Below are 15,649 nucleotides of genomic sequence, written 5' to 3'. Positions count from 1 at the left end.
CTAGTTATTAAGATACATAATTTTCTACAATTTCTCTTTTTCTACATAATTTTACTGTGTTAGCCTTCCACTAAGATCTCCCCATATTCCTTCTGGGAAATATATACTGATACTTAGTTCTTGAATTTTCTTTACTTAATTAGTTTTCTCTTTTTTATGGTTTATACCTGCTTTACCTATTAGACAAATTCTATTTTTAAATTCCTCTCCCATAATTTTCTTTCATAAGTGGTTCAGAGAGCAGCATTTATTTATCTATTCAATACTTGAAAATATCCCTTTGTTACTGAGTTAGTTGTAGTTTGACATCTAAGAAAATTAATACAATGTTAAACCTTAAACAATATTTCCCAATAAATTCTAATTATACAATAATATATCTAAGGTCACTTCCATATTAATATGATTTTTTAACATCAAGGGCCTAAATTTTTATTTCCTATCACCATTTAAGAGGCAGGAAAATATTAACAAACCTTAACCTTGAAAGAAAAGCATTTTGATAGTGTACTGGACACCACAGTGTTGATTAAGCCACTCTGATGCAGAGAACATTTCAGAGGCTTCTAAAGTCCTCAGAGATACTTCATTGTCCTGTGTCCTAATTGCCTTAGGATACCCATAGGCCCTTTTCTTCCACACTGTACTAGTACCCACTTAATCTTATAGCTGTGTGCTTAGTTGTCTGCTTCATAGATTTCTCAGGAACTGTTCTGAGTTCACTTTGTCTTGTATGCATCTGCTCTAACAGTGATTCAATGAAAGTTTGCTAAATGTTCAGAGGAACAAAGAAGGAAATGGGGTATCAAGGCACCATAAATTGCACCCAAGAAGGATTCACACAGTGACAAATTTCCCAAGTTACCTCGTCCACCTATGGGCTTTCCTACCTGTTAGCCCCTTCATGTGACTTTTATTCTTTTATCAGTAATCCTAAATAATTAAGAGTACTTTATGTGCTCAGATAATGCCACATAAACTCTGGAGGATTCAGTAAAGAACTCAGTTAGGTGCCTTTGTATCAGTAAGATTTTTACCACCTTAAAAAAAATATCCAAGATAAAAAATTTATAAAGAGAGATGGTTTATTTTGGATTGAAGATTTGAAAGTTCTAAGTCCATGATCAGTTGGTTCCATTGCTGTGAGCCTATGGTAGGCAGCACATTGTGGCAGAATTGTGGCATAGGGCCTTGTGGTGGATAAAACTGCCCATCTCACAGCAGGAAAAAGAGAGAAATTAGTCTTGTGGTCTCCTGGGAAGACAAGTCCCAAGAACCAAAGGAACTCTCACAAGGCCCCACCTCTCAAAATTTCCCTCCTAGAGACAAAGCTTTTAATATGTGAGCATGTGAGAGATGTTGAAGATACAAACTAGAGCAATCGCCATGTGTGTATATTGTGTAATAATTTTCAAACATATGATAAAGTAATTTTATTAAAATTAAAAGCTTATTTTAACATGTAAGTAGTCTGATCCCCTAAAGAGACTGCAGAAACTTTGAAAGGCATAATCAACAGGAAAATCCTAAAGATTATACAGTTTTATACAAAGAACAAAGAAAGGCCGATAATCTTCTTTGGGACCAGACTCTCAAAACCAAGCATGTGGCCAGTCTTTACAAGTGGACTGTTTCTACAATATGATTTTAAATAATTAAAATAACCACAGAAAACTTATTTATTAGGAAAACCTGATTTTTTTTTGTGTGTGTGTGTGTGGTCTTCGTGTCACTGTCACCAAGGCATAATTTCAAATGTAGAAAGATGAGAAGACTGTGAAACACTGCAGGCTTTGCCCAGACAATTCAAAAACCACATTTCAAATCATACTATTTTCATCAAAACTTAATGACAGAAAAGTGTCGGGACTTACTTATCTGTCTTTAGCCATTCTCAATTCTCATGTTTTTAAATGTATTATCTTGTCTGTTTTTGTGCTTTTTAGAAAGTATAGAACCAGTGGGAATCAAGTTACTAAATAATGTTCTGAAATGATGCTGTGCATGAAAAACCTACAATTTGGTTCACTTAGATTTCTTAACAATAAATATATGAAGGAGCCTGGGGGGTAAAGAAATTGAGAAAGTAAATGAGGAAAAAAAAAAACCCCAAAAAAACTGCAAAGAAAGGGCAGAAAATAAAATAATGTAATTGGGAGAAAATAACTGACCCAAGACAAAGAGATAAATAATCTGAAAGAAAATGTCTATGTCTGAGTCATCTGCAATAAAATCTATGGACTATATAGATGATGTGCATCACCAAGGAGAGATTTCAGGAAGTGTAAAAGACAAAAAGTAATTAGTTTTCAAGATTTCTGCACCTGGATTTGGATTTCTAGCTGAAAGTAAACATAATTTCGAGGTTGACATTTCCCAAACTTGAAAGTGGTGTCATCTGAGTTTGTGTTTTTAAAATCACAAAGAAACACAGAATTACTCCTTTTAAAGGAACACTGCATTTCTAAATCAGCTGAGTAAATAAAGGGTATTTAAAGATATATGATTCCTTGAGTTTGAGTGCTCTTGTTTTTCACATGTTCTGGGATAGTCTGCTGTTATGCAGAAGGTTTCCTTTAGAAGAGAAAAATGCATTTTATTATCTCTGAATCTGCTTACTTTATTGTTATTATTTCACCTGTATAGTTAACTAAGATAAAAATGTGCATTTACCATATTCTAACTCCTTAAAAAATTATTTTGAGAATTTATGTCCTAACAGTAAATGGAATGGTGGTATGAGAAATACAGTGGGGGAAACAAACCAAACAAACAAAAAAATCATTTTCTGTTCTTTATAGACTGTATCAGAATCATTTAAAAATATAGAGAGTTTTGATGTTACTATAGAAAGCTCAAACTGCTTTGATTTAAACTGTGACCATGAAGAAAAAGTCAGAATTCATAATCTGTGGGGCCAATGCACATACAGGCTAATCACATTCAGTACTTTTGAGGTCAGGATTCATATCTGAGTCTGAATCAATATTAATATTCCTTCTTGGCACTGGGTAGATGAAAAATGTTTTCTGCAAAAAGGAACAGCTTCTATTACTTTTATTAAATAGTAGTTAGTTGCCTGCACTTTCCTTGGATTTAAAAAGATAGTGTAGAAATGACTGTGCTTATAGTATCATAGTGTGTAAGAAGTGCTTTTGAGAAAATATATTTTAACTTTATGGGATTCTATGACTTCACAATAATAGTATTTTCACTCACTTCAACATACTTCTTTCTTAGAAATCTAAAAGTGTTAAACTACCCTATCTTTCTGGTCTACATAACAATCCCATTATGTCCAAATAGATTGTGATTTGATAAATCTTGGGAAAACCTACTTCACAAGAAGCATCCTTATTATTCTCCAAGGTAAGAACTGATTCAATTCTCAACCAGCCTCCTTTTTGAATGTCGGTCCCATGAGTCATTTTTTCTAAACATAAATTCAGAAATAGGGCTTCTTTTTGAATTCACATAGACCACCCCATGCATATTCCCCTACGGCATAAAGGTTATGGAGTCCTGGGACAGGTGGGATAAGTTCTACAGTGCTCTGTTCTGCCAGTTTCAATATTCTCTTCTGCAATTCATGCATCAGAATTTTTTAGCTCTATTTTTGCCAATTAGAGAGAAAACAAAGAAAGGAATAAATATCAGATAATTATTTTTTCTTCTGCCCTCTAGAGCTATAGATAATTTTCAGCTGAGATCATTCAGAGCATTAAAAATCATTCAGTGCATTTTTTAAAGAATCTAAGAAGCATACTAGAACAATTACATATTTCTTCTTCTTCTTCAAGCATTATGATATCTTAGTTTCACTGTAAAAACTCTACAGTTATTATCTGTAAGAGAGCATGACTTATTTACATATTATTTATGTTGCCAAGTATATTCACAATTGCCACTCACTTCACCCTACAGCATACAAAATAGCTAGCTGGTCCTTATAAGACACTTGACTTAGCTGCTATCTCCAAGAGTATTTAAAGAAGTTATCATTATTTCACTAATAAGCAAAACCCAGAGAGGTGAATTATAGATCTGAATAGCATGAACTAGCAAAATTCAAATGTGACTTGTGAAAGATTTACTTTTTCAAGACATGAGGTGAAATTTTACTTTTTCTTTATAAAAATACTAACAAAATGGTAGGAGGTTGTATGATTATTAGAAACTTGTAGCACCAAATTTTGTATTTGGTTTTTAGATACTTTAAGCAACATATTAAATTCCAAAAGGGGGGTGAGGAACCAAGCATGCAATTTTTAGCCTCCTAGTAAAACTTTGATAATTTATTAGTTAAAGAGCTGTATAGCCAAGCAATCTTGTATCATTTGTTTTCCACTTTTTTTTGCCCTCAGGAAAAGTTCATAACCAGAATAGAAAAATCAGACATCCTTTGAGTTATTCTATCCTACTGCTTGTGGCTGAATTTTGGTCATATTTTGTCTTTGTTGCTATGGTTTTAAGTTCTACCTCTTGCCCTAGTTGTCTGATTTTTAAACAGGAGCATAACAATAGATTCCTATTGTTCAAAGTGACATGATGCCTTATTGATGAATTTACTAATTTACTACTTCTTTTAATTGTCACATGAATAAAATGAATATGGACCTCAGGATAAGTTCCTACCCATAGAAACTGAATTCAAAATCCTGAAAGAAAACATTTGGGGCAACGTACCTGGGAATTACGCCAGATATGCATCTCAGCATATATATTTTCTTTCAGGTTTGTTTTGTAATGCAACAGCAGAAACAAACTGAGTAAGTCTATTTAATACAGCCTCTGAAAGCTCTTTCTCCCTATTATTGAAGACAAGAGCTGTCAGGAAACAAACACTGAAAAGATGCATGCTGCTCTCTGCTCAGTGATGTAAGTAGAACAATCTTGGACAGAGGGGCCAATACCAGACAATGGAACAGCTAGCACAGAGTGGTGAGGCAATTAATTTCTCAGATGCTAATTCAGTGTCACAAAGAAGAAAGGAAGGAAAACAATGGAGCTACAGCAATCTTGTAAAAATTATGTAGATGATGGATTAATAAAAAGGACAAAAAGGAAAAGGAGAAATATATTTTCAATTCACCTCATGCTACTTGTGATTGGAAATAGCATACCAATACAAAATCGTTTTTATTGTTATTATTTTTTTTACATTTTGTAATGGAAGAAAACATTGATGTTTCTATCCAAATCAATCATTTGTTTTTTTCCATGCAACATTCTTGGATAAAAAACATATTGAAAGAATAGAGATCGTTTGAGATTTATATTTCCTTGCAAGCTAAATCAGTAGTTATTTAAATGTATCTAATTCACTGTTTGTTTGTTTGTTTTAAAAGGGCAAATTAAATCACAAAGCAAGTCCCCTGCAGTTTGTCTCTGAGGGTAGTGATTTGGGAAAAGGTATTTCCTCTTCCAGCTAAACCTCTTTGCAGAGTCCGCATGATCTGAAGTTACCTCTCAGGACCCTGTTACCATCCACATTTTAGAGAGTTGTCTAAATAACTGATGTTTTCTTTCATTTCAAAATAAAAAGCAACTATTTCCATATTCTAAAGTAAAACTTCAAATTGTCTTAAGTGCACAGCAGATAAGCCTGAAGAGAAACCCAAGTCCCTTGGACTCAAATCAGCTGCTCATGCCCTGAGTGTTGTCATGTTCAAATTCCACTGCCACACTACCAAAAGAGTAAAGAGTGGAAGGATAATTAGAATTACTACCTCTAGAATTAATGATATAGATCTGTCTCATGTCAGTAAAACAAGAAGGTGACAGCAGATAAAGAAACATTTGAAAGAGGGGAAACACACAGTCCAATAAATACCATCCTTACTAGATTCAAGGAAAGGCTCCTCAGCCCACACAAATTGAATTTACATACCCCACATTGATTAAGGTTCTTCCTTTTCTCTTCCTCCAATTTTTATTAATGTTCCCTGTAAAAACAGGCTGTGGCATCTGAAATCCAAGCTGTTCTATGTATAAATCTCATGAGCATAACAAGTAGGGGAAGCAGAGAGGCAGGAATTCATATTCTTTCTTTATAGCAATTTCATACTCAAAAAAAGATCTTTTTTTATTAGTCTTTCTGGGACCATGCGGTGACAACAATCATTCAAACATTAGCTACATCAGATTAGAAGCCAATTATCTCATTTAAAGAGCTACAAAATGTCATAATATTTTGAAGTTTATTTAGCCAACTATTTTTGTAGTTATTTTGCACAGATGCTGTATGTGTCCTTTTGGAATACAGAAGGTAACTGACAAGTTTGTGAACTACACAGCTACCATTATTAATGTCTCCATTGCTAATGAGGTCAAATTTTTTCCTGGGTTATGCATCAGGCAAAAAGAGTAAAAAGGTGAAGCAATATTAGACCATTCATTTCAAATTTTATAAACAATGTATTGCATAATGTGGCCTAAATGCAAACAATCTGTCAAAATTTACATCATCTTGAGGCCATGCTCTTCAACTACTGATTGCATTGTTAAATTGAGATTAGCTTTAGAGTGATATTGATGATGATGATGTGTGTGTACATTTGTGATACAGAAATCAATATAGGGCCTTATTCATCCATGCTAGGCAAGTGCTCTACCACTTGAGCTATAGTACCATCTTCAAAGGACTTTGTTTATTTTGGTGAAAATGGGAATGGAACCCAGGCATACTCTACCACTGAACTACATCATAGCCCTATCTATATAACTTTATTTTTCAAAATTTTAAGAATGTCTTATTAACTTGCCAGACTGGCCTTAAATGTGTGCTTCTCCCGACTCAGATTTCCTAGTTAATGGGATTACAAGCATACCCCATTACTCCAGACCCTAAAGATGTTTTTTAAAGCATGCAAATAAAAAGTGATCAAGAGTTTCTATTTGCAATGAATAGATTGATAGGAGCTAATACTATTGTCATATGACAGAAAAATGTGCTTAAATAAAATTATTTAATATCCTTTATCAGGTGTAAAGTAGAAGAAAATATATAATTGACTATATATGTGTGATGTTTGTTTCAGTTGTTTTAGGAGTATAGATCACACAATGCTTAGAGTTACTTTTAACATACCTAGAGACACATATTGTTATTTCACTATATTTTAACGTCATATTAATACCCACCTCAGGAAAGTAAAACATTTCAGCATTGGCTTCATGCATCATCACTCTGAAAAGGCATTTATTAAAATATCCAGTCATGTTTATCTTAAGAATTTGTTTGCAATAAAATGTGCTTCTTTCTGACAAGTAGTCACTTTGTGAAGAGCTGTTAATTAAAATGATCATAAAGATCTGAATGCTGTTAGAAGAAACATAACAGGTGAAAGCATTTTTCTTTAAGCATTGTATCTTGATCTCTTCATTCTTTTTAGTACTTCTAGCTCCATTATTTTAACCATATGTCTCCACAATCAACTTGAACTTATGTACTTTGTAGACATTTATTCCCAAAATAGTTGGCATTTATTTAATATCTACTTTAATAATATGTTATCACAGTTAAATGTTGTTTTTGCATCTTATTAATTGATAATTTTATAATTTAAAATGAAATCATTCAAATAGAAATTATTGTTATGGAAATTAGAATAATACCATAGGTATTATGGTTTGCATGAGAGGTGTCCCCCAAAAACTAACATGTGAGACAAAGAAAGAAGGTTCAGAGGGGAAATGACTGGGCTTCTGGAACCTTTAATCCAATCAGTGAATTGCTCATCTGATGAGATTAACTGGGTAGTAATTGAAGGCAGGTGGGGCATTGGGGGCGTGGCTTTGGGGTATATATATATTTGTAACTGGCAAGTGAAGCTCTCTCTCTCTCTCTCAGCTTTCTGATCATCATGTGAGCTGCTTCCCTCTGCCACACTCTTCCTCTATGATGTTCAGCCTTGAGACTCAAGAAATGGTGTCTGATGTCTATGGATTGAGATCTCTGAAACCGTGAGCCTCCAAATAAACTTTTCCTTCTTAAAATTGTGCTTGTTGGATCCTATAGTCACAGCAACAAAAAAGCTGACTAAAACAATAAGTTAAATGATATTACCAAATACTCATGGAATATATTAAAACTTTAAATTAGTCTGATTAATCTGTTTTATAAAGCATATTTACCCAACATCATTTATAAAAAAATTTATTTTAAATTTTTAAAAATATATGAATGTGGTTTTCTTTTTTTCCTGTTTTCCAAGTAACAGTAACTGTCTTTGTATAAAGTAGTGGAATTTATGAGACAATTCAAAAAATATTTTTTGTTATCTTGATGGAGAAAATTTGCAACTACAGTTAAATATGCATTATAAATTGTGTTTGGTATTATATAGCATCAACCAAATAGTGGTTGTGTTAGTGAGACAGGGATAAAATATATCCTTTCTGTGTAATTAATTATCTTTAAAAGTAAATTAATATTATATAACTAGTTACCTAAATGTCTGTTTTATAGAGCATTTGTGTATGTATTTCCTCATTCTTAACGTGCTGAAAATGTAAAATACACATCCCTATAAATCCATTTTATAAAACACTTTCATCACCAAACAGTAGATTTGAAGTCAAGGAAGTATATGCATTTTAGTTATTTTTTAAATTGAATATAATTTTTATAATTCCAATCATAATTTGGTCATTTATATACTTTTATATTTTGAGAATATTCTAGGAATGGATTTAAGGTAACTAAAGAAAAAAGCATATTTCTTTTCATGATTATTTTAAACAATGGAAATATATAGGCAGACATAAATCATTATACTCTTATAAAAAAAAAAAAAAGTGAAAAAATAGATAGGTTACAAACCAAAAAATAAGCATGGATGCTCTAGCAAATACTTAAGTGTCCATCAAACATTAACTTGGGTCATCTCAGAACCAGGGATGGTATTATCTAACTAGGGAGAAATGCCAGAAAAGGAAAACACAAAGGTACCCAGAGAAGGCTAAGATGAGTTCAAAGTGTCAAATATACTTCCCATAAGAGATATGCCACACTACACTATTACCTCATACGAATTTAAGACCAGCTACTCCAGGTCCTTTGGGCCTTTCTTCATGAGAAAAGACTAGAATAGAGATGTTCCTAGAATGTACTACAGCCCATGGCTGCAGCTGATCTGAGGTCAGCTACTTACTCCTTCATATCTATTTTCTAGGTCTTCCTCACCCTCATGCATTGAGAACACAGAAGTTCTTGATAACTAACCTGGTGTTGTAACTTCACCTTTCATTTCTGAGAGGTCCAAACTCTTGGTTATTATATCCTTGTTAGGTCAGATTGATGTATGTATGTGTTGAGAGTTATAGTGAGGAGAAGTAGTGAGTGACAGGAGATAACCAAATGGATCACCAAGGTTCCACATATATTTGTCTGTGAGCCAATTGTAAATAGCAGCCCCACCTCCTCTCGTAGATCTGTATCAATTATTTTTGACAGATAGTTACCCTTTTCCTTCCATTCCCCAGGAACAAGGTGTGCAGAGTACTCTGGCAGCATGGTAATATAGACATCAATAGGAACTTTAATGGTCTCCTAGCTAGAGTGTAACTGGAGGGACCATGACTTCAGAGATAAAAAGCACAAAATCACTCATTGATTCATTGGTGATGATTGGTTACAGAAGTGATTATAAATGTGGACATTTATACTTTCTTTCCTTCTTGATTATTAGTCCCATATATTCAGGACATAGCACCATACAGGGGTTTCTAATTTCATGCAAATATTGCTTTCTGAAGTAAACCACCTGTCCTTTTAGAGTACTCACTCTGAAACTGGAACTTTATTTGTTTTAAAAGGCTTTCTGGAATTTTCTGAGACTGTCTACTCCCATGTGGTGTGGTGTGATATATAATTTAACTAGTGAGTTCCATGGTAATTGTTTTTAATCTTATTATTTTTTTATTTATTCTTTTCACTTACACATGACACTAGAGTCAATTTTGACATATTTACACAAACATGGAGTGTAACTTATCCTAATTAGAATCCCAGTCTCTTCTCTTGTATCCACTTTACTGTAAGTTTTTCTCATGATCAGAACAAAAGAGTTTTATGACACTCTGTGTTTCTATCCTTGTAGTAGATGATATTTTATGTTAAGTTTGGTTTGGATATTTTGGCATCTCTTGACCATTTGATGCCTAAACACTTCATTAAGGTAGCATATCCCTGAATGTATATAGTGTTTATACCTCACCCTCTGGAAATACTGTGTCATAGAAATGCCATTAGTTACTAAAAATATTTTTAATCCTTTCTGATTAGCATGATGTCATCAGTGCAGTAGATCAGTATAATGTCTTGTGATATACCCAGTCAATATTTTTTTTCAGTTTATATTATGACAGCCAGAGGGAGAGTTTGCTTACCTCTGCAGAAATATTATAAAGGAATGTTTTTAAGCATTCCACTTGGATGTAAACTGTTTCTGATAATTTTTTCATTGGAATAAAGAAGAACATAACTGCAAAATCATTGGTCATATTCTATGTACCCAAGACCTGATTAGCCTGGTCTAAAATGATACCAAGTTCAGTACAGCAACTAGGACCAGGGTGACTACTTAGTTGACACTACAGTAATCAATAGTCATTCTGCAAGCTTCACCCAATTTCTGTAGGAGAAAAATTGAAAATTGAATAAAGATATATAACCGAAACTGCAAATCTGACAATTTTGAGGATTTAATAGGGTTACTCATCAAAATCTTTCCCCTCATTCAGGATCAATATTGTTTTTTTGTTTTTTTTTTTGATTTACTAAATTTTTTATCAGTGATTTCCACTTAGCTTCCCCACTGTGATCACTTTTCCCTCATACTTCAGGGACCTCATGTGAGGTCAGTTCAAAATGGGAAAATTATCACAGTGTGAGATCATGGAACTAAAGGGCATCCATCTTGTTCAGGACTTAAGGTTTCATTTATTGACTGGATTTATTGACTGGCCCATTGTCATAGCTGTGAAATTGGAGTGATTATAATGCTTTGAATCTCTGTATATCCTTGTCAACTCAGACCTTTGTCCAATAATTCTCAAAATATCTCCACATTCTCCTTCTCATGGTATTCTATACTTGTCACAGCACAGCAGGGTAGTATCTCCTTTTACTGGGCTTCCTTTTGAGTCAGTGATCTCTGTATTTGAAAGCTATCTCAGGTCTAGACACTAAACAGGAGATTGTGACATTTTACTGGAATGATCACCTTCATCCTCTTACTCCATGGTTCTTGGCTTTTTCATTTTTAATGTTTAAATGTAATAAATGTTATTTTCTCCTATTTCATTCTTAGAAATATACCAAGCTCTTTTAACCATCTGTACAACTGCCTATATTTCAAGATCCCTCAGTTGCCCTTCAGAATATGCAAGTCTTTTTGTGGTTTCTTTCTAATCTTTATTCCTCTGAGGTGCCATTATGCCTGTGGATATTATCTTTTGACTATGTTCCTGCTCTAAGCCCTACATTGTAGTGGACAGAACCCACAGACATCTCAGGAATGTTGGTGGCCCTCTTACTAGCACTTTTCTAGTGTGTGCTTGGTGAATGCTATGTTTTCTGTGCCCTGCCATGTGACCTAGTTTTCTAAAGGGATTTTTCTGGACTGACATAAAGTATCTTATTCCCCAAGGACATGACATAAGCCAAAGTCAACCATCAGAAGAGTCCCATATCTCCTAGGAACTTATTGCCTTAGCATGCCATCAACCCTCACTCCTCATTGAATGAGAGCAGCCCATGAGGACTGTGATCTCCTCATCAAGGTGCAGATGGACTTCAGAGTGTAGCAGCTGGAACCATCAGTCTATTAGGCAACTCCCACAAGTATATCTAAAAAGTGCATACCCATATACAATATTAATACTATTTATGTTGAGGATTTTTTTCTTAACCACAGAAAATTTTCTTTTAGTTTAATAGAGGAAATCTTTCTGAAACCATCATGGACTACAGACACAGTCAAGGTTAAACCTTATGGTTTACATGTGAATCTGACTAAAATAAATAGCATCTATAGTGGCCAGCATTGATTAAATAATATTGAAGACATATGAGAAGAAGTATTATCAGTGATAAATATTTTATTTCTGACCTTAAAATGATAGAAGTAGAAGACCTATAGGTAAATGCAGCACCCAAAAATGTGATGTAACAATTAATTTTGCTAGTAAGAGATTTGACATTTCTAAGTTCAGTTATTCTCTCCCATTCAGCAGGTCATATCAAAGGTAAACGATTAAAAGGACTCAAAATCATCATGCATACTATATTAACAATTTATATAATCACACATTTGAGTTATTTCTAACCATCTTAAATAACTCAAGTAAGTAAGCCATAATTCATTGAGGAGTTTACATTTTCCAAAATTAGCCCATCTTAATCTGAGAAAAAAATATTCTCATTTCTATTCTATAACATAAGGGCTTCAATGTCACTACATGTTACATAAAATATAAACTGTGCATTAAAATTATTTCATTTGCAAACAGGAGACAAAGTTTGTCCTGAATCAAATTCATTTTCAAAACTATATGTCCTACCATACCCTGCCAAGATGCTAACACTGTGCCCACATAGTCTTTTTTTTTTAATGAATGCCAAAGAGCCAATAAGCCCATCTGGCATATAGGGAAAAATATATAAATAAATAGAAGCTGCAGTAATGAACAAATACCTATTTGATTAGGAACACAGGTATCTGGGAATTTGACTAAAATTAGATTTCATAAATTGATATCAACTTTATTTCAGTAGTTTAATTTCAATGGATTGTTCTATGTATGAAAATACTCTATTTTAAGAGTGGTTATAAGATGATGTGGCTTTATTAAACATCTAGGCATAATGTATCTGCTATTGTATAAGGATTATAACTTTTTTTTCGTGTAAGGAATTTAAATAATGAATGAGTTGCATATTGCTCATGGATTTGTTTGATACAACAATGTGCCACAGAAGGCTTATGACCACAGAGAACCTAGGAATGGATTTTAATGTAGGTTATTAGCATAACAGGGAAAATGAGTTTTGGGTGATGTATATTAAATGTCAGTATGATGTTTTGAAGCCATGCATATAAATACTCAGTGGTCATTGAGTTGTTGGCTTACATTTCAGGGTCACTCCCAGGAAAACCACTTTTCTCCACTGCAGTTGATAAGTAGGAAATGTATTGTATATTTAATACATGTTTATTGTACTATTGTAGAAGGAAACGAAGTGAGTCATATTATGGTAATGTGATGAATGTAAAAACATAAAATTTAAAGCAAGGATACAATTTTTCAAGTTCCCATATCTACCAACATGATAAAAGCAGTATTGATTGTGGCTTCTTAGGACAGGATGAAGAGTTACCGTGCTTTAAAATATCTGAAAACTGTAATAGGGACAATATTCAAAGGTTGAGTAAAAGTTTACCTATCAGATTAAAATATCAATGTAGAATGCCTTTTGATGGATTAAGAATTATAAATATGCCAATCAGTATAGAAATAAATATAGACATGGATTAGACATATGTCCATGAAATTTCTTATTTTTAAAGTTAAATTTTACACTTAAATTCCCCCTGGACCGAAAATTGGCTGACAAGATTTTAGTCCAGATGGAAAATACATTTTTAAATTATATATATAAAACATTCATTAGAAAAGAGTTTGAAATAAAAAAGATGTTTGTGATTTTTAGGCTACTTTCTTTTAATTCCTTTTGGGAAAACATGCTCAACATGTTGGCTCTTAATTCAGAATGTTTTTTTTTTTTTTTTTTCTTCAGGCAAATTTGAATGTTTAGTAGGAACAATTATTAATGCAATGAAGACAAATAAACCTTTTCTGAATGAAAGTGGTTTTATTGGTTCAGATTATCCAGACTGGATTCCAAATTAATTGAATTAGTTAGAAAACTGTTCAACACTTCACTTTGCATGAGCAAATACAGCCTGAATAATAAGATAATAAGGATACTTAAGTGACATATGCAAAAACTTGTGTTCTTCCTTACAAAAAATTTTTGAGAGGAGTGTGGGACTCCAGAAGAGTATTTTAATTAATGAGTGAGTAAAGCAAAAATAAATAGCATAAATGTCTGTGATGTCAAGAAGTCATGTCCATTATAACTGAATCCCTGTTGATGTTGTCAACTTTCTGTAACCCACCATAAAACAAATTGAATACAGCCACATAATATTCAAATGAATATACTTTCTCAACATTACAGAAATTTGAATGATAAACAGGCTCCAAGTAATAGAATTTTGTTCTAAGTAAGAATTCATAATTCACTTTTATTTTTATTCAGAAATCATTTTCTCTGATATTTTATTTATTTGTTTGGTTGGTTTGTTTGTTTATTTTTGATACCGGGAATTTAACCAGGGTGCTCAACCTCTGAACCACATCCCTAGCCCTTTTTATTTTTAATTTTGAGACAGGGCCCCACTGAGTTTCTAGGGCCTCACTAAATTGCTAAATCTGGCTTTGAACTTGTGGTCCTCCTGTCTCAGCCTCCCTAGCCTACTGGGATTACAGTTGTGAGTCACTGTGCCTAGCTTCAGACCATGTTTTTAAAAGAAGACTCAGCCGTCTTTAATGATCAACTCCAAATTTCCTCAAACTGAAAACACTGCTAGCAAATTTTTTAAAGCATTTGTAATGATCTAAATATTAGTGTTCCTGCAAAATTCAAGTTTTGTAATCTGTACCATGATGGAGATGATATTAAGAGGTAGAGCCCTTGAGAGGTAAGTAGGTCACAGAATAAGGCCCTCATGAAAGGGATTTTAAGAAATACCCCAGAGAGCTAGTTTTGTCCTACTTCCATAAGAGAACAGAGAGACAAGGAGCCGTCTATGAATCAGAAAGCAGGCCTTCACTGACATCAGATCTACCAGGACCTTGGACTTGGACTTCCTAGGCTCCAGGATTGTGTGAAACAAGAAATCCTATACACAGAAAACAAATACAACCTGAGAGATGGAAAAGAACAAATCTCATTAGAACAGTAGATAAGCAAATGAGAATTATGAACGAATCAAGCATTAGAAATAAAACAAAATGACAAGAAATAATACATACCTCTCCATAATAAGACTAAATATATATTATTTTACTTCTCTATTTAAGACAAAATCTAGTGGACTAGATTAAGAACAAGACCCAATTTTATATTGTTCTTGTCTCTAAGAAACACAAATCACAGGTAAAGATATTAACATACTGAAATTGAAAGGATTGAAATGAGTATTCTATGTAATTGAAACATGAAAGCAAGCACAAGTAGCTGTTTTTTTTTTTTTTTTTTTACATCAGATGAGGTAACTTTAAGCCAAAATTAGTTTGAAAAGAGAAAGAAGGTCATTACATATTGGTAAAGTGATCAGTACAATAAGAAGCTATAGTGATTATACATATTATAGTCTGCATGTCAGTGCTCCTAATTTCATAAAATAATCATTACTTGGTATAAAAGGACTAATATATACCAATACAGTTGTAGTAAGAAGACTTCAATATGACACTCTTATAGGTCATTCAGACAGAAAATCATCAAAGACACATCAAATTTAAACATTATTATAGATAGGTGAGACATAACATACTTCTAGAGAATATTTTATTC

Source organism: Marmota flaviventris, chromosome 6 (assembly GCF_047511675.1).
Source record: "Marmota flaviventris isolate mMarFla1 chromosome 6, mMarFla1.hap1, whole genome shotgun sequence".
Taxonomy (NCBI): domain Eukaryota; kingdom Metazoa; phylum Chordata; class Mammalia; order Rodentia; family Sciuridae; genus Marmota; species Marmota flaviventris.
This window is presented reverse-complemented; position numbering follows the sequence as displayed.